General features: G+C 37.3%; 1 long non-coding RNA gene across 1 annotated transcript in view; it reads left to right on the forward strand.

Moving 5' to 3' along the window:
- Nucleotides 1-13,290: 13,290 nt before the first annotated feature.
- The window catches only part of LOC138929775 (uncharacterized), a 119,406-nt gene continuing 111,213 nt past the window's right edge, over nucleotides 13,291-21,483 (forward strand). The window contains exon 1 of the long non-coding RNA XR_011445968.1: nucleotides 13,291-13,354. This is a non-coding gene — a long non-coding RNA (uncharacterized lncRNA). The remainder of the gene's footprint in view (nucleotides 13,355-21,483) is intronic.

The following is a 21,483-nucleotide window of genomic DNA, read 5'->3' on the forward strand; positions in this document are numbered from 1 at the left end:
GTCTTCTTTGGAAAAATTGTCTATTTCCTTTTCCCTTTAAAAAAAAATCAAGTTTATTTATTTTGCTGTTGAGTTGTATGCTTTCTTTGTACATTTTGCACACTAAAGTGAAAGTGAAAGTCACTCAGTCATGTCCAACACTTTGTAAACCCTAAGCTCTTATTAAATATATGGCTTGTAAATATTTTCTCTGATCCTGAAGGGTGCCATTATATTTCTTTTGCTGTGCAGAAGCTTTTTAGTCCAATGTCATCCCAGTTAATCAGTTTTGGTTTTTTTGTTTGTGCTTTCAGTGTCCTACCCAGGAAATCACTACCAAGGTTAAGTTCCTAAATGCTTTCTTCCAGTTTAATGGTTTCAGGGCTTTAAGTCTTTAATACATTTCACATTCATTTCTGTAAGTGATATAAGAGATTCCTGATTTCATCTTTTGTCATGTGGTTTTCTGGTTTTCCAGCACCATTTATTGAAGACACCATCCTCTCCTTATTGAGTAGTTTTATCTCCCTTGTCAATTACTACTTGAGTTCAGTTCAGTCACTCAATCATGTCTAACACTTTGTGACCCCATGGACTGCAGCACACCAGGCTTCCCTGTGCATTGCCGACTCCCAGAGCCTACTCAAACTTGTGTCCATCAAGTCAGTGATGCCATCCAACCATCTCATCCTCTGTCATTCCCTTCTCCTCCCACCTTCAATCTTTCCCAGCATCAGGGTACTTTCAAATGAATGAGTCAGCTCTTTGTATCAGGTGGCCAAAGTACTGGAGTTTCAGCTTCAGCATCAGTCCTTCCAATGCACACCCAGGACTGATCTCCTTTAGGATGGACTGGTTGGATCTCCTTGCAGTCCAAGGGACTCTCAAGAGTCTTCTGCAACACTGCAATTCAAAAGCATAAAGTTCTTCAGCACTCAGCATTCTTCATAGTCCAACTCTCTCATCCATACGTGACTACTGGAAAGACCATAGGTCTGACTAGACAGACCATTGTTGGAAAAGTAATGGCTCGTCTTTGTAATATGCTGTCTAGGTTGGTCATAGCTTTCCTTCTAAGGAGTAAGCGTCTTTTAATTTCCTGGCTACAGTCACCATCTGCAGTGATTTTGGAGCCCAGAAAATAAAGTCTGCCACTTTATTCATTTTTTCTCCATCCATTTGCCATGGAGTGATCGGACTGGATGCTATGATCTTCATCTTCTGAATGTTGAGTTTTAAGCCAGCTTTTTCACTGTCCTCTTTCATTTTCATCAAGAAGCTCTTTAGTTTCTCTTCACTTTCTGCCATAAGGGTGGTGTCATCTGCATATCTGAGGTTATTGATATTTCTCCTGCCAATCTTGATTTCAGCTTGTGCTCCATCCACCCCAGCATTTCTCATGATGTACTCTGCATATAAGTTAAATAAGCAGGGTGACAATATACAGCCTTGAAATACTCCTTTCCCAATTAGGAACCAGTCTGTTGTTCCTTGTCCAGTTCTAACTGTTGCTTGACCTGCATTCAGATTCCTGAGAAGGCAGGTAAGGGGGTCTGGTATTCCCATCTCCTTAAGAATTTTCCTAAAAAAAAAAAAAAAAAAAGAATTTTCCACAGTTTGTTGTGATCTACAGGTCAGAGGCTTTGGCATAATCGTTAAAGGAGAAGTAGATGTTTTTCTGGATTCTCTTGCTTTTTCTATGATCCAACAGATGCTGGTAACTTAATCTCTGGTTCCTCTGCCTTTTCTAAATGCAACTTGAACATCTGGAAGTTCATAGTTCATGTACTGTTGAAGCCTGGAGAATTTTGAGCACTACTTTGCTAGTGTGTGAGATGAATGCAATTGTGTGGTAGTGTGAACATTCTTTGCCATTGCCCTTCTTTGAGATTGGAATGAAAACTGACCTTTCCCAGTCCTTTGGCCCCTGCTGAGCTTTCCAAATTTGCTGGCATATTGAGTGCAACACTTTAACAGCATCATCTTTAAGGATTTGAAATTACTTGAATAAGTTGTATACCTGGGCTTATCGTTGTGTTACATTAATTTGAGTGTCTATGTTTATACCAACAATTATCATACTATCTTGAATATTATAGCTTTGTAGTAAAGCCTGAAATCAGGAAGTGTGAGGCATGATGATGTTGACCTTGTTATTCTTTTTCAGGATTACTTGAGCTATTCAGGGTCTTTCACATATGAACTTTAAGGTTGTCTTTTCCATCTCTGGAAAACACCATTGGAATCTTAGTAGGCTGTGCATCAATAGATGGGTTTGGGTAAGATGAATATTTTAAAAATATCAACTTTTCCAAACCGTGAACATGGAATATCTTTCCATTTGTGTCACCTTCAGTGTTTTTTATGAAAGTCTTGTAATACAGCTCTTTCATCTCCCTGGTTAAATTTATTCTTAAGTGTTTTATTATTTTTTATACTACTGTAAATGGGATCATTTTATTTATTTCTGTTTTAGATATTTTGTTATATAGAAACAAAACTGTGTTCTGTATGTTTATTTTGTATCCTGAGACCACTAAATCTGTCCATTAGTTCTAGTAGTTTTTGGTGGAGTCTTTATTATTATTTCTATATTAGATTATATCACCTGAAAACAAAGACAATTTTATTCCCTCCTTTCCTATTTGGATCCATTTATTTCTTTTCTTGTCTATTTTCTGGCTAGGACATCCAACACACTGTTTAATTGAAGTGGTGACAGTCAACATGCTTGTATTTTTCTGATGTTAGAGAAAAAGTTTTCAGCCTTTCACCATTGAATATTATGTTGACTATGGGTTTATCATATATGACCTACATTGTCTGAAGATACATGCTGTGTATACTCAGTTTGTTGAATGTTTTTATCTCAAAAAGGATATGGTATTTGTCAAAAGTTTTTTATGCCTCTGTTAGATGAATGTATGATTTTTTTCATACTTAATTCCATTAATGTATTGTATCACATTTATTAATCTGCTTATATATTAACATCCTTGCCTCCCATGGACAGATCCTATTTGATGGTGGTGAGTGATCCATGTAATATGCTGTTAACTTTGGGTTGCTAATACTTTGTTTATAATTTTTGCATGTATATGTATCAGGGATATTATTTTATAATTTTCCTTTCTTATATTCTTATCTGGCTTTGGTATCAGGATTATGCTGGCCTTGTAGAACGAGTTTGGGAGTACGTCCTCCTCTTCAATGTTTTCGAAGACTTTGAGAAGGATTGATGTTATTTCTTCTTTAAAATACCTGGTAGAATTCACCAGTGAACTCATCTGGTCCTAGGCTTTTCTGTGTTGGGAAAATTTTTCTTTAACTGATTCATTCTCCTTACTCATTTGTGATCTCTTCAGAGTTTCTATTTCTTCATTATACAATCTTGGTAAGTTGTATGCTTCTAGGAATGTATCTGTTTCTTCCAGGTCATCCAGTTTATCAGCATATAATTGTTTATGGTGATCCTTTGCATTTGTGTGGTATCAGTTTTAATGTCTCCTCTTTCATTTATTTTTAATTAACCTTTTTATTTTATACTCTAGTATAACTGATTAGAAATGTGGTAGTTTCAGGTGGACAGCAAAGGGGCTCAGCTGTACACAAACATGTATCTTTTCTTCCCCAAATTCCCTGCAATCCAGGCTTCTCCATAAAATTAAACAGAGTTCCTTGTGCTATAGTGTAGGTCCTTATTGGTTTTCCATTTTAAATATAGCAGTGTCCTGACTTTAAGTCTTCCCACTTTTTCTTAGTTAAGTGTTTGTCCTTTTTATTTATTAAAAAAAAATTATAGTTTCACTTTTCCATTGGTTTTCTGGTCTCTTTTTCACTTATTTCCACTCTGATCTTTGCCATTTCCTTACTTCTGCTAACTTTGGGCCTAGTGCATCCTTCTCTAGTTCTTTGAGATATAATGTGAGGTAGTTTATTTGAGTTCTCTCTTGCTTCTTAATGTCGGTGTTTATCACAAAGCTCTCCCCTCTTGGAACTGCTTTACAGTGTCCTGTAGGCTTTGATATAGGACAAAGTGTAATTGTACTTACACTTTCATTGCTTCAAAACATTTCTTGATTTTCCTTTTGATTTCTCCTTTACCCATTACTCCTTCAGGATGTTGTTTAATCTCCACTATTTGTAAATCTTCCAGCTTTTGTTCTGTTGTTTATTTCTACTTTAATACCATTGTGGTCAGGAAAGATACTTGGCATGATTTCAGTGTCTTAAATTTGCTACTGCTTATTTTGTAACCAGTCATGTGATCTATCCTGGAGCATGTTTTGTGTGCAGTTGAAAAGAAAGTGTATTCTACCGTTGTTGGATGGAATTTTTTGTTCATGTATGTAACTAACATTTAATCTAAAAAATGTGGTCACATCCATTATTTCCTTCTTTATGTCTGGATGATCTATCTGTGGTTGGAAGTGGAATACAGAAAGTCCCTAGTTAGTGTACTGTTTTCTATACCTCCCTTCAGATCTGTTGGATGTGGAATTGCATATATTTGATTGTTATGTCTTGATAAATAAAGCCTATATATAGCTTGATAAATAAAACCCATATATATGGGCTTGGTGGCTCAGACAGTAAAGAATCTGCCTGCAGTGCAGGAGACCCAGCTTCTATCCCTAGGTTGAGAAGGTACCCTAGAGAAGGGAATGGTAACCCACTCCAGTGTCTTGCCTGGGAAATCCCATGGACAGAGAAGCCTACAGGCTACAGTTAGTAGGGTCACAAAAGAGTGGGATGTGACAGAGTGGCTAACACTTTCATTTTTCATCATGATGACCTTTTTTTTTCTCTTGTCACTGTTTTTGCTTTAAGTCTGTTTCATCTGCTCTAAGTATAGCTACCTACGCTGTCTTTTGGGTTCAACTTGCCTGGCATGAAATATGTTTTTGTTGTCCTTTCACTTGGAGCCTATATATGTAACTTAAAGCTGTAGTGTTTCTCTTGTAAACAGTGTGGCATAAAAGTGGGTCTTTTTTTTTTTTAATCCATATACTATTTAAAAAATAGTATACTCTGTACCTTTTTATTGGGGAATTCAGTCCATTAAATTTAGAGTGATCTTTTTGATAGGAAGGGACTTCCTTTTTTTTCCTCTTTGCTCCTTTAACTGGGTCAGGAGCCAGTTGCAGATACATTCATAATGATGAGAACTTGGACATGTGGCTAGGGACTTTCCCAGTGGTGCTAATGGTAAAGACTGCCTGCTAATGCTGGAGATGCAAGACACTGGGTTTGACCCCTGCCTGGAGAATCCCATGGACAGAGAAGCCTAACAGGCTACAGTCCATGGATTCACACAGAGCTGGACATGACTAGGCATGCACACAGGGCACGTGATAAGGGCAGGGGCCGACGCTGGGCTCTTTGGCAGCTGCAGAGGCCCTGGATGTCAGTGTGCTTGCCTGTGGCTGTGTACTCTTCACTCAGTGTGCACGCATTAGTGGGGTAGGTTGGGGACATGCACAGCTGGAAGGGTTGGCTACAGGTTGTTGTGATGATGCTGGTTGATAACAGAAGGTGGGCTCTGCTCTGGCCTGCAAGTAGCAGTCGGGACCCTATCTACTGATGTGCTCGCTCACTGCTTTTCTCTCTCCCCTTGTGTGTGCATACTGCTGTGGATGTCAATGCCAGGCGTCAGACTAGTGGGTTTAGTTGCATAGCTGGAGGGGTTAGCCACAAATATGGGCACAGTGGTGGGAGTCAGCTGGGATGTTCCAGGCTGGTTTCTTGCGCTTACACAACTGCAGAAGCCTGAGCTGGCTGCAAGTGGGGCTCCTTGGCTTTGCTGAGGTTAGGGAGAGACTCAGGCAGCTGGTGTTAGTGATAGCAAATACCTGTGGGGAGAAAGCTGGAGAGATCACGGGGGTCCATGGCAGCTGTGCTGGCTGTTGGCTTCATCCATGGCAAAATTTGCTGAGTTTGTTACAGAGGCAGTCTCTGTGAACTGTGATCAGTTCTGCTGCGCGTCTGCTAATAATACTCTCTGCTTTTCTTCCCTGTTCCAAGCTGGCTCAATATGTCTCAGCTTTGCCAATCTGTTTGAGGTGAAACCAGACTGGGATCTTGTGCGGTGCTCAGTGAGGGTGGGGAAGCCAAGTCGTTCACCTCATTCTTCGTTTCCTGGCAAAAGGAGCTCCTAGCTGGGGTGTACTTTCTTGGTGCTGAACAATACCTTTCTGGGGGATGGGATGATCCAGGCAAAGCAGTCATCTTCCTTTTTTTCTTGTACATTTATTCTCAGGTTGGTTTGTTTGTTTCACAGGGTTGCTAATCCTTCCTAAGTGGGCTCCAGAGGTCTTTTGGAGCTATTTTTTTGTCCATGGATATTGGTCCGATTGTTGATCTTTGTGGGGGCACGTGGAAGCTGGGTTTTTCAATGTTGCTTTTTGCCCACCCTCCAAACTAATCCAAGAGATTAAGTTTTGAAATACTTTTATAACTCCTTTGAAATTTTATATCTCTTAAATTTCATATAACCACTCAAGATTTTAAGTTAAGACTTTCATAAAATGATAATTAAAGCAGAATAAAACGGTTTAATAAGTATGAGTTCCCTTAGGTTTTATTTTGGAGAGAACTTGAGTCATAATTACTGGTAGGGAAATGTGTCTTGGAAAAGACAGAAGTAAGGAAATTCAGTTATGCCTCCATGATTCATATAGCTTTGGCTTGAACTATCTGCCTCATGGAACTGAATGGGTTTCTTTAGAAACTTGCTAATAGAATTTATCCTTACAAGTTTTGATTTATAAACTACTTTAAGTGAAAATGCCTTATTTGCTTTTCCAAATATAAGTTTCTAGTAGATTTAAGAACAAGAAAAAATTAGACAAAAATCCTATCTATCTTTTTGCCATGATGATTAAAATAGTGCCTTGTAGTTACTCTCAATCTTATCTTCTTTGACAGTGATTAATTTAGTTAAATCATTTGACTGAGAACTAGGAAATCAGGTTTAATTAATGCCATTCTGACTCTGAAGGAGACCTATTTATTATTTAGTATTCTGAATAGATATCAAGATAGTTTTGGTTAATTTATTCCATAATTTTGTATTGGTTACCTACCATGTGCCAAATGTTCTTCTAGGGAATGTGGAATCAACACAACAACAAACAAATAATAAAATAAAAGTGCTTATATTTCTGCCCCTGTAGGTTTTAAGGTAAGTCACATAGGGGAGTTATAGGAATTTTGTAATGGCAATTGTGTTTCTATGTTTAAATTTGCCTTTCAAATTTTTCTCACATTCATCTCATCCATTCCTTTTCTACTCTTAGTAATTGAGTTCTCACCTTCAATTTAGTTGTCATCAAAATTATAAAATATTTTAATATAAATTGTTTTTTTATATGTTAAAATTAGTTACCACTATGTTCCAGAATACCCCTTCTAAATCATGAATTTAATCATGTCTATCCATTACTCAGGGCTTCCCTGGTGGCTCGAGTGGTAAAGAATCTGCCTGCAATGAGGGATACCCAGGTTTCATTCCTGGGTCAGGAAGATCTTGAAGAAAGGAATGGCTACCCACTCCAGTATGCTTACCTGGAGAATTTCCATGGACTGACGAGCCTGGCGGGCTACAGTCCATGGGGTCGCAAAGAGTCAGACATAACTGAATGACTAACACTTTCATTTTCACCCTTACTCAAAAATCCTTGCTTATCTTTGCCCATAGAGGAGACCTACATTCCTCATGATAGCATAGAGGATCTTCTATGGTTTTAAACTAGGGTGCTCTAGTGGACACACTGTTTACCCTCAAGCACTATTCTAGAAACCAGAGATAAAAAATTGCCAACATCCGTTGGATCACTGAAAAAGCAAGAAAGTTCCAGGAAAACATCTACTTCTGCTTTATTGACTATGCCAAAGCCTTTGACTGTGTGGAGCACCACAAACTGTGGAAAATTCTGAAAGAGATGGGGATACCAGTCCACCTGACCCACCTCTTGAGAAATCTGTATGCAGGTTAGGAAGCAACAGTCAGAACTGGACATGGAACAACAGACTGGTTCCAAATAGGAAAAGGAGTACGTTAAGGCTGTATGTCACCCTGCTTATTTAACTTATATGCAGAGTACATAATGAGAAATGCTTGGTTGGATGATGCACAAGCTGGAATCAAGATTGGTGGGAGAAATAGGAATGACCTCAGATATACAGATAACACCACCCTTATGGCAGGAAGTGAAGAATTAAAGAGCTTCTTGATGAAAGTGAAAGAGGAGAGTGAAAAAGTTGGCTTAAAATTCAACATTCAAAAAGCTAAGATCATGGCATCTGGTCTCATCACTTCATGTTAAATAGATGGAGGAACAGTGAGAGACTATTTTGGGGGGCTCCAAAATCACTGCAGATAGTGACTACAGCCATGAAATTAAAAGACGCTTCCTCCTTAGAAGAAAAGTTATGACCAACCTAGACACATATTTAAAAGCAGAGACATTACTTTACCAACAAAGTTCCATCTAGACAAGGCTATGGTTTTTCTAGTAGTCATGTATGGATGTGAGAGTTGGACTGGGAAAAAAGCTGAGCACTGAAGAATTGATGCTTTCGAACTGTGGTGTTGGAGAAGACTCTTGAGAGTCCCTTGGACTGCAAGGAGATCCAACCAGTCCATCCTAAAGGAAATCAGTCCTGAATATTCATTGGAAGGACTGATGTTGAAGCTGAAACTCCAGTACTTTGGCCACCTGATGAGAATAACTGAATCTTTTGAAAAGACCCTGATGCTGGGAAAGTTTGAAGGTGGGAGGAGAAGGGAATGATAGAGGATGAGATGGTTGGATGCCATCACTGACTCAATGGGCATGAGTTTGAGTGGACTCCGGGAGTTGGTGATGGACAGGGAGGCCTGGCGTGCGTGCTGCAGTGCATGGGGTCGCAAGGAGTTGGACATGACTGAGCAACTGAACTGAACCATTCTAGACCAGCATAAATGATATTCCCCTGTATATCTTGAGTCTTTCTGCCTCCATATTTCTTCTTTTTTTCCTTTTTTGCATATATTTTCTCATCTCTGATTTGTCTGTATTTGTCCTTTGCTCATAGCTCAGTTAGTAAGGAATCCACTCAAACTCATGCCCATTGAGTCGGTGATGGTTAGGGTTAGGGTTAGTGCAGGAAACCCAGTTTCAATTCCTGGGTTGGAAGGATTCCCTGGAGAAGGAAATGGCATCCCACTTCAGTATTCTTGCCTGGGAAATCTCATAAACAGAGGAGCCTGGAGGGCTACAGTCCCATGGGGTTGCAAGAGTCAGACACAACTCAGTGATTAATCCACCACCACTTTTCCTTCAGTTTCCAGCAATGTCTTTGATCCTATTTTCTAATTTGTTAAAGTTACTAGCATACATGTAACTCTTTCACTGAATTTGAAATTCTGGGAATAATAGTTTTTGTTTTTTTCCAAATTTCCCAATATTTCTCAGTAGTTGCAATAAACAGTGTAATACATAATTAATATTTGATAATTTGACTATGATGAGAGAAGAAGAGAGCAGTACAAAGTCTGAAAGTATGTGCTGTGGTGCCACAAAAGCAAACAAGGAAGGCTTTGAATCTGAGCAAAAGAGCAAGTCACTAGGCAACTTGGCATCTATGGTATCTGAAAGGAGAAATGACATTAAGAAAGTGAGGAAAGGACACAAGCATTCGTTGCATGCTTCACTCTTTCCTTCACACAGAATAAATAGACAGTCAATTACCAGTATATTTGAATGCCTTCTGTAGTTTTTCCCTAGATGATTTAAGTTTATAGGAACAAGACTGTCAGCCTGTATTTTGTGAACCCAGTGTCTATACAATAAATACTTACATGGTACTAATGATATAAAAATAATGTATTTTTTTAAATCAAGCCACTTCTTTTTTGGTGATTAGGTTATTTGGGGGAGAAGGCAATGGCACCCCTCTCCAGTACTCCTGCCTGGAGAATCCCATGGACGGAGGAGCCTGGTGGGCTGCAGTCCATGTGGTTGCTGAGGGTCGGACACGACTGAGCAACTTCACTTTCACTTTTCACTTTCATGCACTGGAGAAGGAAATGGCAGCCCACTCTAGTGTTCTTGCCTGGAGAATCCCAGGGACGGGGAAGCCTGTTGGGCTGCCGTCTATGGGATCACACAGAGTCGGACACGACTGAAGTGACTTAGCAGCAGCAGCAGGTTATTTGGTGATATACTCAGTGCTTATCTGTTTCACTTGAACAAATTAGTTTCTAAAGTTCCTTGTGAGAACTTACTGTCAGACTTTTTCCAGCATTTAAAACTTCATATTTATTTTTTTAACCTCATTTTAATTCACTGTAATGCAACACACACACACAGACACACACTTTTTTGTTTCTCATTAAAAAATGCAGTATAAATTCTACCTGTATTATGGTCAGGAAACAGGCCAGATGAAAAGTTTTACAAAGTCTTTAAAATTTTTAAATGATGAATAAATTTTAGAAATGAATGTTTTCTTATCACAGCAAAAACTTTGGGATACTAATCCTAACACACGTATTCCTTGCTTTGAGATACCTATTCAACTTTTCCCAGTCAGTGAATGATGATTAGGAATGAGATACAAATCACATGTACATATTGAACAGGACTGGAGGGAAGGAGAAATGGTGAGCCATTAGAGGACAAGTTGACCAAGTAAGAGTCAGGGAGCCCTCAGTGGTACCAGCCAAGTCTCTAAATGGTGTCGTTCTCTCAGATGTCTTCCAGGAATCCTCCAAGGGTCTGATCATGGTGAAGGCAGGCGTACGAGTCTCGTTTGTTAAAAATGTAGTGTTTCCAGTTAGCCACTGTCGTCTCCAAGCATGAGGTTCTGTTATAAATATGACAGACCATAATGATACATTTCTTTCTGCCCACTTTCCTGGCTTAAACAATTAAGCAGAATACCAGCAGTATCTGTATACACAGGAGAGCACCTTCACACATGGTTGCTCATGCCAAATCCTTCCTGAGGGAGGCATACTAATATTTCAAAATCTCCCTACTGTGCCAACCATCAGCATCACATCTCATTCTAAGTTATCTTTGTGAGCATATATTAGTAAATTATCTCAAAATGTTCTCTTTTGCTTTGTATTGTTTAACTCAGTGAAACTCATTAAAATGAAGTTCTATATTTTTAATCTCAAGTATTGATTATTAAGTTGTATAATTTGGACATTTCCTCCAGTCTGAGGTTTTTTTTTTTTCCCCACACATTTTACATTTATAATCATTACTTTTTTGTCATTTCCCCACCTTATGTCTCTACTGTGGGAGTTCATTCCTTTTCATGTCCTCATTCAACTGTAAATAAAGAAATTTTTTGCTAATCAGCTGAACAGATTCTCATTGTTTCTGTTTTTTCTTTTTTTTTGCCTCTGCCCTCTCAAATATTTGTTTTAAAGGTTAAACATTACATTCTAGAAACATCTTGAGCAGATAGAAATATCCATGATGTGTAGTCATTCAGATCTGGTATTGGAACATTAACACTGAGAAATTAAGCATGTGAGAGTCAGGAAATTCCGAAGTTAAAATTCCCATAGCAACATTAATTTATCTACATGAGAAAGATATAGAATTAAAAGTCCTCCATGGTGTCCTTAGCAGAGAACGCTATAAAGTGTATGTACATTTTTATAACTAAAGATATGCTGTGTGATACTCTGCATTTTGCACACTTTACAATTTCACCATAATTATGCCTAATTAAATGAGTGGAAATACTGTGACATATTGCACTCAATGTCGTGCACTGACTTAATTCTAACATATACCTGATTTAGAAATGCTTTTCTACTTTCATTTCAATATCAACCTCTCAACTCATCTAATCATTATGTAAAATTTACCCACACAAAGCGTGTAACTTAGATGGAGATTTGGCTAGCTTATCAAGCCATCTGTTCATATTTATCTAAGTAGTGTATCCATAGACAAATTTGCTATAGCTGTTTTTCCTTTGAAAAGATTACAGGCGTTCAAAAATGGTCTAATACTTATTTAAAGTAAAAATACTCTTTCAAAAAACTTAATATTTGTCTTTGAAAATTTGTGCAATAAGATGTTTCTGGTTGCTTTCTTCTCCTTGAATGTTTTATTAATATATAATATGACATATGTAAATATTTGTGCTTCCCTGGTGGCTCAGACAGTAAAGAAACCGCCCTAATGCAGGAGACCCGGGTTCGATCCGTGGGTTGGAAAGGTCCCCTGGAGAAGGATATAGCAACCCACTCCAGTATTCTTGCCTGGAGAATCCCCATGGACAGAGGAGCTTGGTGGTCTAGTCTATGGCATTGCAAAGAGTCAGACATAACTGAGTGACTAACCACACACACACACAAGTATTTATACCTATTTATACCTATATATCAATATATATGTATTTCTAGGTATAAAATTTATTATTTAATTTATTAATCATTATATTCACATGTATCATTTGTTATGTAAATTTATGCCTATGGAGGAGCCTGGTAGGCTGCAGTCCATTGGGTCACTAGAAGTCAGACATGACTGAGCGACTTCACTTTCACTTTTCACTTTCATGCATTGGAGAAGGAAATGGCAACCCACTCCAGTGTTCTCGCCTGGAGAATCCCAGGGATGGGGGAGCCTGGTGGGCTGCCATCTATGGGGTCGCACAGAGTTGGACACGACTGAAGTGACTTAGCAGCATGTATAATATATGGGCCTTCCTTGGTGGCTTAGATGGTGAAGAATCTGCCTGCAATCCAGGAGACCAGGGTTTGATCTCTGGGTTCGGAGGATCCCCTGGAGAGGGAAATGGCTATCCACTCCAGTATTCTTGCCTGGAGATTCCATGCATGGACTGAGGAGCCTGGGTGGGCTATAGTCCATGGGATTGAAAAGAGTCAGACACAGCTGAGTGACTAACACATTCATATATAATATGCATATTCCCAAGGCTGTGGTACAGCTAACATGTTCTTTTTTTTTTTTAAAGGAATTTGAAAAATATGCACTGAATGCTCTTCAATGAGTTTTACTTGGCTTCTTAAACAAGAACTTTTGTTTCTTCAGAAAGGTAAACACTACAAGTTCTTCCAAGTCTTAAAATTCATTCTGTGCTTACAAATCTTTATAGTTTAACAGATATGTTTCAGTTCCTTATGTCACTGTCAGAATTTTCTAATGGGATATACTAGTTTTCATTCTTCACACTTAGTCTTATTTTGTTCGTTTCAAATTTTACTCAAGACTTGGTAAAAAAAAATATCAAAAAATTGCATTTGTTTATAAATGCACACCTTTTCTTCATTCATCTTTATTGACCTATTGACTTAGTATGATTTGGTTTTAAATAAAGTGGATCATCATGATAAAAGGTAGGTCATTTCATCACTCTTATCTCCTTTTCTCCATCTTAAGTTATTCATGATCAAAATCAAATGTTCTTGCCTGCTTTTACATCTCCTTATAAATTTTATTATTTTGTTATTTCTTTAAAATTATTTTCAGATTTTAATTTGAAATGTTAAATTTATAAATTAGCTTGATGAGATCAGATATTTCTATAGCACTTAATATTTCCAGCTAAGATCAGAATATATTTATTCCTTTGCTATTTAAATTTTTTCTGTTAGAATTTGTAACTTTCTTCCTTTGTTCTCACTCAATCCTCATGAAGTTTATATCTGAATAGAAGATAAATGCTTGCTACAGCTAGTGAAAACTGATGTTTTTCAATATTTTCAATTGCTCCTATATAAGGATGATATTTAATTATATTAGTCAAATACTCATGTTCTTTTTAAAGCCATTTCATTAATTCATTTAGGTTTTGTTTTGAATTTAGCTTGTTAGTCTTCTTGTGATAGAGGCTATTTTTGAAGGAATTATTATCAAAATACTGTAGTGTTGTTATACTATTTTTAAAATGAAGCCATAGAACAGAGGGAAACATTCACTGGGTTTGCTAAAACTCAATACTTACAGTGAGTCAAAGAAAGCAAATAGCAGAGTGGTATCAATATTAGAGTGTTGTTGCTAATACATTTTCCATTATTAATACATATGAAATGTTATTTTATGGTATAGAATAGAAATTGGAAAATAGTAGATTTCATGCTTTTTTGCATACCCTTGAACATACTGCACACATTTGTAGAAGTTATAGCAAATCATCTTTAGGGTTGTAGATGATTTTGGAACTTATTTTAATGTTGTAACATAAATAGTACTTAAAATTGAATCTTTGTGAAAAGCATGAAAGTAGAAAAATTAGAATGCTAAAGAAGGTACGTTGCTTTCCCTAGAGATTATATATACATAATATGAGGCTTATCATAAGGTTGACATGAGTCATAACATGAGGTTAGCTTAACATTTGGGTGACATTTTCTCTAAATGTTAAAATTACTCTTAATTTTTTTTTAATTTTGTTTGATTGGTTTTTGTTTTGGTCAGGGAAGGTAATGATTCTTACCTATTTTATTCCTTATTATGTAACCTGTTTTACTGACCAGTTTTTGATAATTTTTTTGTCACATTTACAAAGTTAAATTGCAGAGCACCCTATTGATCTATATATCTTCTTAAGTTGTGTGATTTTTCTCTTGATTATGCTTCACAATTGTCTGCTATTTGACATGCATAGTAAATTTACTTTTATGTACCAAACTTTGTAGATGATGCATTATTAAAACTCTGAAATTTGTTACCTTTATCTAGAGTATTTAGTTTGTCTGGACAGCAAATGAAATTACTGGGATACCATGATCCTTTGGAGGTTTGGTCTTCAATTTTTGAGGCATAGGTGTGTCCTTAATCATAGATGATATCCCTTAGCCAAGAAATATGTGTCTGCTTCATAAGACACAGATATTACAAAGTTTCAGTGGAAAATGGGATGTGCTTCCTAAGCTATTCTAACTCAGTAGGACTCCAAATTATGTCTTTCCAGCTCCTCATGTTGGTTAAATTTTCTATTCCAGCTAGTTAACCCTCTAAATATTGCTTTATTTGAATTTTCTTGGATTGTTGTCTTATACACAAGCATTTTGGAAATCACCAAGAATTGAATGATAGTTACTGAAAATGTGTGGCCTCTTCTCAACTGTGGCTTCCTCTAGCCATCCAGGCAGTCCAGAATTCTGACTTCTGAAGCCTTAGCTTTTTAAGGCTGCCATTTGTTTGCTTGGGAGTTGACCCTCACATTGCCTATAAACTGAGTAATGCCCTTTGTGAAAAATCTGTTTAGATGTTGACCTCACCAACTGTGCAGCATTTTTTTGTTTATTTTTGAGTTGTTTTCTGTTTAATGACTGTCTGCCTCTGGTGACTTTCTAGCAACTTCAGTTATTTTTTTCTTATTTGTTTCTCTCCCTGCCACTACTCTAAGTTTAGGATGATTATTGATAAGTAATTATTTCTTCTTAAAAGTACTATTACGTTTTTGTTTAGTTGATTGAAAAATCTCACATCTTCTGAAGATGAACAGTTAAGACCTCTATCTTTTTTCTCCTCAATTATTTCTTATCCAGCCAGCACTAGATTTAAAATTTGTATCCTGATGTTTTTCTCTCGTGTTATTGTCTATAGTAAATGTACCCTATCCAGTCACCCTTTATCAGGCTAATTTTACCATTCTCTATTTGATGATATATGCTGCCTGCAGACAGTTCACAGTTTACAGTTTCTTTCTCTTTGACAGAACTGTGCTCAGTCACCTTACCTGGAAAACCACATTTCTCCTCTGGGAAAACTACAGATAATGACTGACTGAGGCAAGGGTTACAAAAGGCCCCTTTCATTAAGGTGGGGACAGTTTTGCCATATAATTTATTCTCCATAGCCCTAGTGTTATGTTCCAAAAGCTCAACTTTCTCGAGAAAGCATATTAGCTCTTTATCCTCCCTTATCCTGTTTTCCTCATTAAATTAATAGGGTTTCTTATCACTCCCTGAAAATCACTTGTGCGTAATCTCTCTGTCAGGTCTTGTTTCTATGGAAGCCAAAATACATGACATTGACTTTCCTTAAACATTTATAATTCTTGTGCATTAATTCTGTAAGAGAAAGCACTGAATAATGGACTGAGAATTCTGTACACTCGAAATGGACTTGTCAATTAGCAGGGTTGAACTGTTGATACTTCATACCCTAATATAGGATCTGGAGTGACTACTAAAAGGTAAGCTGTCTTTAAACATTGGAATTATTGTTCCACTGTATATAGTTGTGATGTAGTAGATGTAGTGATTTTTTTTCCCCCAGTATCTACAATGTGCCTTAGCTCGTTTGTTTCTTTTCTTTTTAAAAAATGTATTCTATTTGGTAATCATTGAACATCCTTTAAACTATAAACATGTTTTTCTCCAAATTCTGGAAGTTTTTTATCTTTAATCATTCAATATTTTTTTCTGTTTTATCCACTCTCTTCCTGGGATCCAATACCCAATTAATGAAACTCTGTTCATATATATATATATTTAGACATATACAGTTGTGCTTGAGGTATTAGTGACCAGTAGAGGTGCTGTGTCAAGCCTTTGGGTGACACTTGTATTTCAGATACAGCAATGCTAATGTCATCTTCTGTAAAGAATATTCTCCTTTGGGGAAAAAATTAAAAACAGAAAAACCAACAAATTTTCTTGCTACTGGGCTTTAGTAGAAACTGAACAGTTAAACACTGACTGCCAAGTTCCTATGAGATCTGAGAGACTCATCATGAAACGCATGTGGTTTGACCCACAAAACCATACAGTTGGATGTGCCTATGGGTGACATATATGAGGTCTGGCTTGAGTAGAACCTGAAGCCATTATATCCTGTGAGCAAGTGTGTTCCCTACTTTGTTCCCTACCATCTTTCTTCTTGATTTACTGGTTGTCTTTCAGTGCAGAGCTGTACCTTAATGGCAAGTTTCCCTATGACTAATTCACTGAAACGAAACCAAAAAAAAAGCAATTATGGTTTAGTGGTGGTTCTAAACAATAATGCTGGATCCACCCTAAGTTGCAAAAGTCTAGCACTATTGCCTCAAGGATGGCGTAAAAGACGTAGTGAAAGAAAATTCTTAGAATGGCAGAACTTTTAGAAATGTACCTGCTGTTTCTGTGTAATGAGAGAAGGCCAGAGATGCAGATTTTCAGTGATTTATTGTCAGTGGATAATGATTTGGCTGAATGTTTAGAGATAATTTTGAAAATTGATGACAAGATAGACCTGAGGAAGTTGACTATGGATGGTCTTTTTCAGGTAGGGAGAGTAGAAGTATTTTTTATTGTATTCTATTAAACAATACTTGCCAGAGAAAATTCAGCTAAAAAGAATCTTAGTAATCAGGTAGTTAAAATGACCTGTCCCATGGATGTCAGTCAGTCTGCCTCTTTCCTCAGCCTCCCTTGTTCTTGCATAATAGTCTCTTTAATAGCTTATTACTTGAGCTTATCCCATGGGCCCAGTAACATGGACTTTTACCCAAGGCCAAAAATAATAATATAAAAAAAGACTCTGGACATTGTGAGTGCTCATTTGCCAACAAGAGAGTCCAACATTGACTCAATGATATATCAGGTCAATGACACTGGAACACCTCAATAGTAATAGGAACAGTGCCCTGTTCTCATTAAAACAGAAAATTACTATGGATATGGACATACTTTTCCTTCTAAGAATACTTTGAACAAAATTACCCATCATTTCCATAATGTCTTGTTTATCATCATAGTAATCCACAGAGCACTGCTTCTGAGCAGCAAACTTACTTAAAAGCAAATGAATTTTAGAAATGGGCTTATGCTCCTGTAATTCTCTGGTTTATGTTTCCCATCACATGAAGTAGCTGGACTAATAGAATTATTTAATGGCCTCTTAAAAACTCATATATGACTTCAGGGAAAAACAGTACTTTGTTTGGTTGTAATAATGTCCTTTAAAATGTGGCATAGCCTCTGATCAAGCAACCAATATTTTGCACTCGGCAATCTTTCATAACCAGGGATCATGGTATGGCACAAGTGAGTGCTTCTGTCACTTACTCCTGAAGAGTCTATAACAGAAATTTTGTTTCCTGTGTCTGTACATTTGGGCTTCGCTAAGTTTTAAGTCTTAATTTTCAAGGTAGAACTGTGTTCATAGAGGCAAAGCTATGGTTCTACTAAATTAGAAGGTGAAACTTCCACCCAGCTACCTTGGGTTAATCATGCCACTGAACTAACAGCAGAAAAGAGAGTTATTTTCTGGAAGAAGTGGTCCTGAATATCAAGGTTAAAATGAGTTGTTTATGTCCACAATTTAATTCATAGTGACAGGAAAGAATATATCTTACATATCTTACCTTCTGGGGAACTTCTATATCATGTGGTAAATTTCAATAGGAAAATGAAACACCTAGATACAGACAATACTGTTGCTAGCACAGACCCATCAGGAATAATGGTTTGGATAGATGAACGAAGCAACGAACTGTGAGTAGATAGGTGTTTGCTGAGGGCAAAGTGAAGAAGACTGTTTTTAAATAGCAGCTATGACCACCTAACTAGTTGTAGTGAAATATGCTTTAGTAGTTCTGTTTTTTCTTTGCTTAGATTTGAATGCATGTGTGTGTGTGTGTATTACTCAGTTCCCCTTTTTTCATTTCATATCATTCCCTGTCTACATTAGATGTATTTACAGCACTTAACCTTATATCACAGTATTTGAGTTATAGAAATCAATGGAGGAATATGACTCAACTAGAAGAACATGGATAAAGTGAGACTCTATGTATCTCTTTCACCTAAGCATTAGCATACCATTTCTGTAAGACAGAATTGCATAATTGTAAGCAAAAGCATAATTTTGGTGATATATTTTTGGGAAAGTATAAATGGTTACATATAAGAACACCAGGTTGGCATGTAGATGATGTGGTGTGGACTAGAGTAGGCCAAAAGGGAAGCATGCATGAAGGTTGGAATTTAGAAGAAAAGCAGTAGCGGCTATTCTCAGATGAGTGTGTGGTCACAGACAGACTTCTGTGGGTGCAATTTGTCTTCTGCTCATTGCCTAGTTTGTTTTCCCTAATACTGGCCAAGGCCCCGCACCATATGACTGACTGTGGATTCACAGAGACAGGAGTTTACCATAAGCTGCTCTCATCTCCCATTTACATCTCCAATTTAGTCCCTGGATGTATGTAGTATGTTGGATTTGCCTGCAAACTGCTGCCTTACCACCGGTGCTAGCTAGCACTTCAGGCAGATTTATCAGTAATGCTTTGTTTCCTTAAACATCAAATTCTAGAATTTCACTTGCCACAATTGCACTCATCTATATGCAGCTCAGGAAGCAACAGTTAGAACTGGACATGGAACAACAGACTGGTTCCAAATAGGAAAAGGAGTACATCAAGGCTGTGTATTGTCACCCTGCTTATTTAACTTATATGCAGAGTACATCATGAGAAGCGCTGGGCTGGAAGAAGCACAAGCTGGAATCAAGATTGCCAGGAGAAATATCAGTAACCTCAGATATGCAGATGACACCACCCTTATGGCAGAAAGTGAAGAGGAACTAAAAAGCCTCTTGATGAAAGTGAAAGAGGAGAGTGAAAAAGTTGGCTTAAAGCTCAACATTCAGAAAACGAAGATCATGGCATCTGGTCCCATCACTTCATGGGAAATGGGGAAACAGTAGAAACAGTGTTAGACTTTATTTTTTGGGGTTCCAAAATCACTGCAGATGGTGACTGCAGCCATGAAATTAAACGATGCTTACTCCTTGGAAGAAAAGTTATGACCAACCTAGATAGCATGTTGAAAAGCAGAGACATTACTTTGCCGACTAAGGTCCATCTAGTCAAGGCTATGGTTTTTGGTCTTTTCTAGTGAGGCAGTTCTTCACATCAGGTGGCCAAAGTATTGGAGTTTCAGCTTCAGCATCAGTCTTTCCAATTAATATTCAGGACTGATCTTCAGAATGGACTGGTTGGATCTCCTTGCAGTCCAAGGGACTCTCAAGAGTCTTCTCCAACACCACAGTTCAAAAGCATCAATTCTTCGGTGCTCAGCTTTCTTTATAGTCCAACTCTCACATTCATGCATGACTACTGGGAAAACCATAGATTTGACTAGATGGACCTTTCTTGGCAAAATAATGGCTCTTCTTTTTAATATGCTGTGTAGGTTGATCATAGTTTTTCTTTCAAGGAACAAGTGTCTTTTAATTACATGGCTGCGGTCACCATCTGAAGTGATTTTGAGCCCCTCAAATAAAGTCTCTCACTGTTTCCCCATCTATTTGCCATGAAGTGATGGGACCAGATGACATCATCTTCATTTTCTGAATGTTGAGTTTTAAGCTAGCTTTTTCACTTTCCTCTTTCACTTTCATCAAGAGGCTTTTTAGTTCTTCTTCTTTTTCTGCCATAAGTGTAGTGTCATCTGCTATCTGAGGTTATTGATATTTCTCCCGCCAATCTTGTTTCCAGCTTGTGCTTCATCCACCCAGCATTTCATATGATGTACTATGCATATAAGTTAAATAAGCAGGGTGACAATATACAGCCTTGATGTACTCCTTTCCCAATTTGGAACCAGTCTGTTGTTCCATGTCCAGTTCTAACTGTTGCTTCTTGACCTGCACACAGATTTCTCAGGAGGCAGGTCAGGTGGTCTGGGATTTCCATCTCTTTAAGAATTTTCCACAGTTTCTTGTGATCTACATGGTTAAAGGCTTTGTTATAGTCAATTAAGCAGAAATAGATGTTTTTCTGGAACTCTCTGGCTTTTTTGATGATCCAGCGGATATTGGTAATTTGATCTGTGGTTCCTTTGCCTTTTCTAAATCCAGCTTGAACATCTGGAATTTCACAGTTCATGTAATGTTGAAGCCTGGCTTGGAGAATTTTGAGAATTACTTTGCTAATGTGTGAGATGAGTGCAATTGTGCTGTAGTTTGTGCATTCTTTGGCATTGGAATGTAGTTTGTGCTTTCTTTGGGATTGGAATGAAAACTGACCTTTTCCAGTCCTGTGGCCACTGCTGAGTTTTCCAAATTTTCTGGCATATTGTGTGCACCACTTTAACAGTATGTTCTAGAGTTCAGTAATAAATTATTGAAATACTCCAACTTTTGTTTCATAAAATCTTTACAAATACATCTGTCCATGTATGATATTTAGCAGTGGTACTTAAAGAAGCATTTGAAATTGCCTAGATACTTTATAAAGAATAACAAATTGGCTTGAAACTGAAGTTAGTAAAATTGCCCATATGATAGTTATATACTCTTTTGAGCTTTTTATTAATGGTTTTATTTTTTCTCAATAATACAATTCAGTATGTCATGATACAAATAAGACTGAGCTAAAGACCTGCATTTGCTAGAATATGATACATTTCAATAATTACTAAAGTAATGATAGTATTAAAGCAGTGTTGCTTTTTCCGGAGAAAAGTATTCTACAAACAGTATAAGCATAGTAGCTTCTAAAGTTAAAAATGAACTTGAAATTTTGAACTCATTG

This window comes from Ovis canadensis, chromosome 17, assembly GCF_042477335.2.
Source record: "Ovis canadensis isolate MfBH-ARS-UI-01 breed Bighorn chromosome 17, ARS-UI_OviCan_v2, whole genome shotgun sequence".
NCBI lineage: Eukaryota > Metazoa > Chordata > Mammalia > Artiodactyla > Bovidae > Ovis > Ovis canadensis.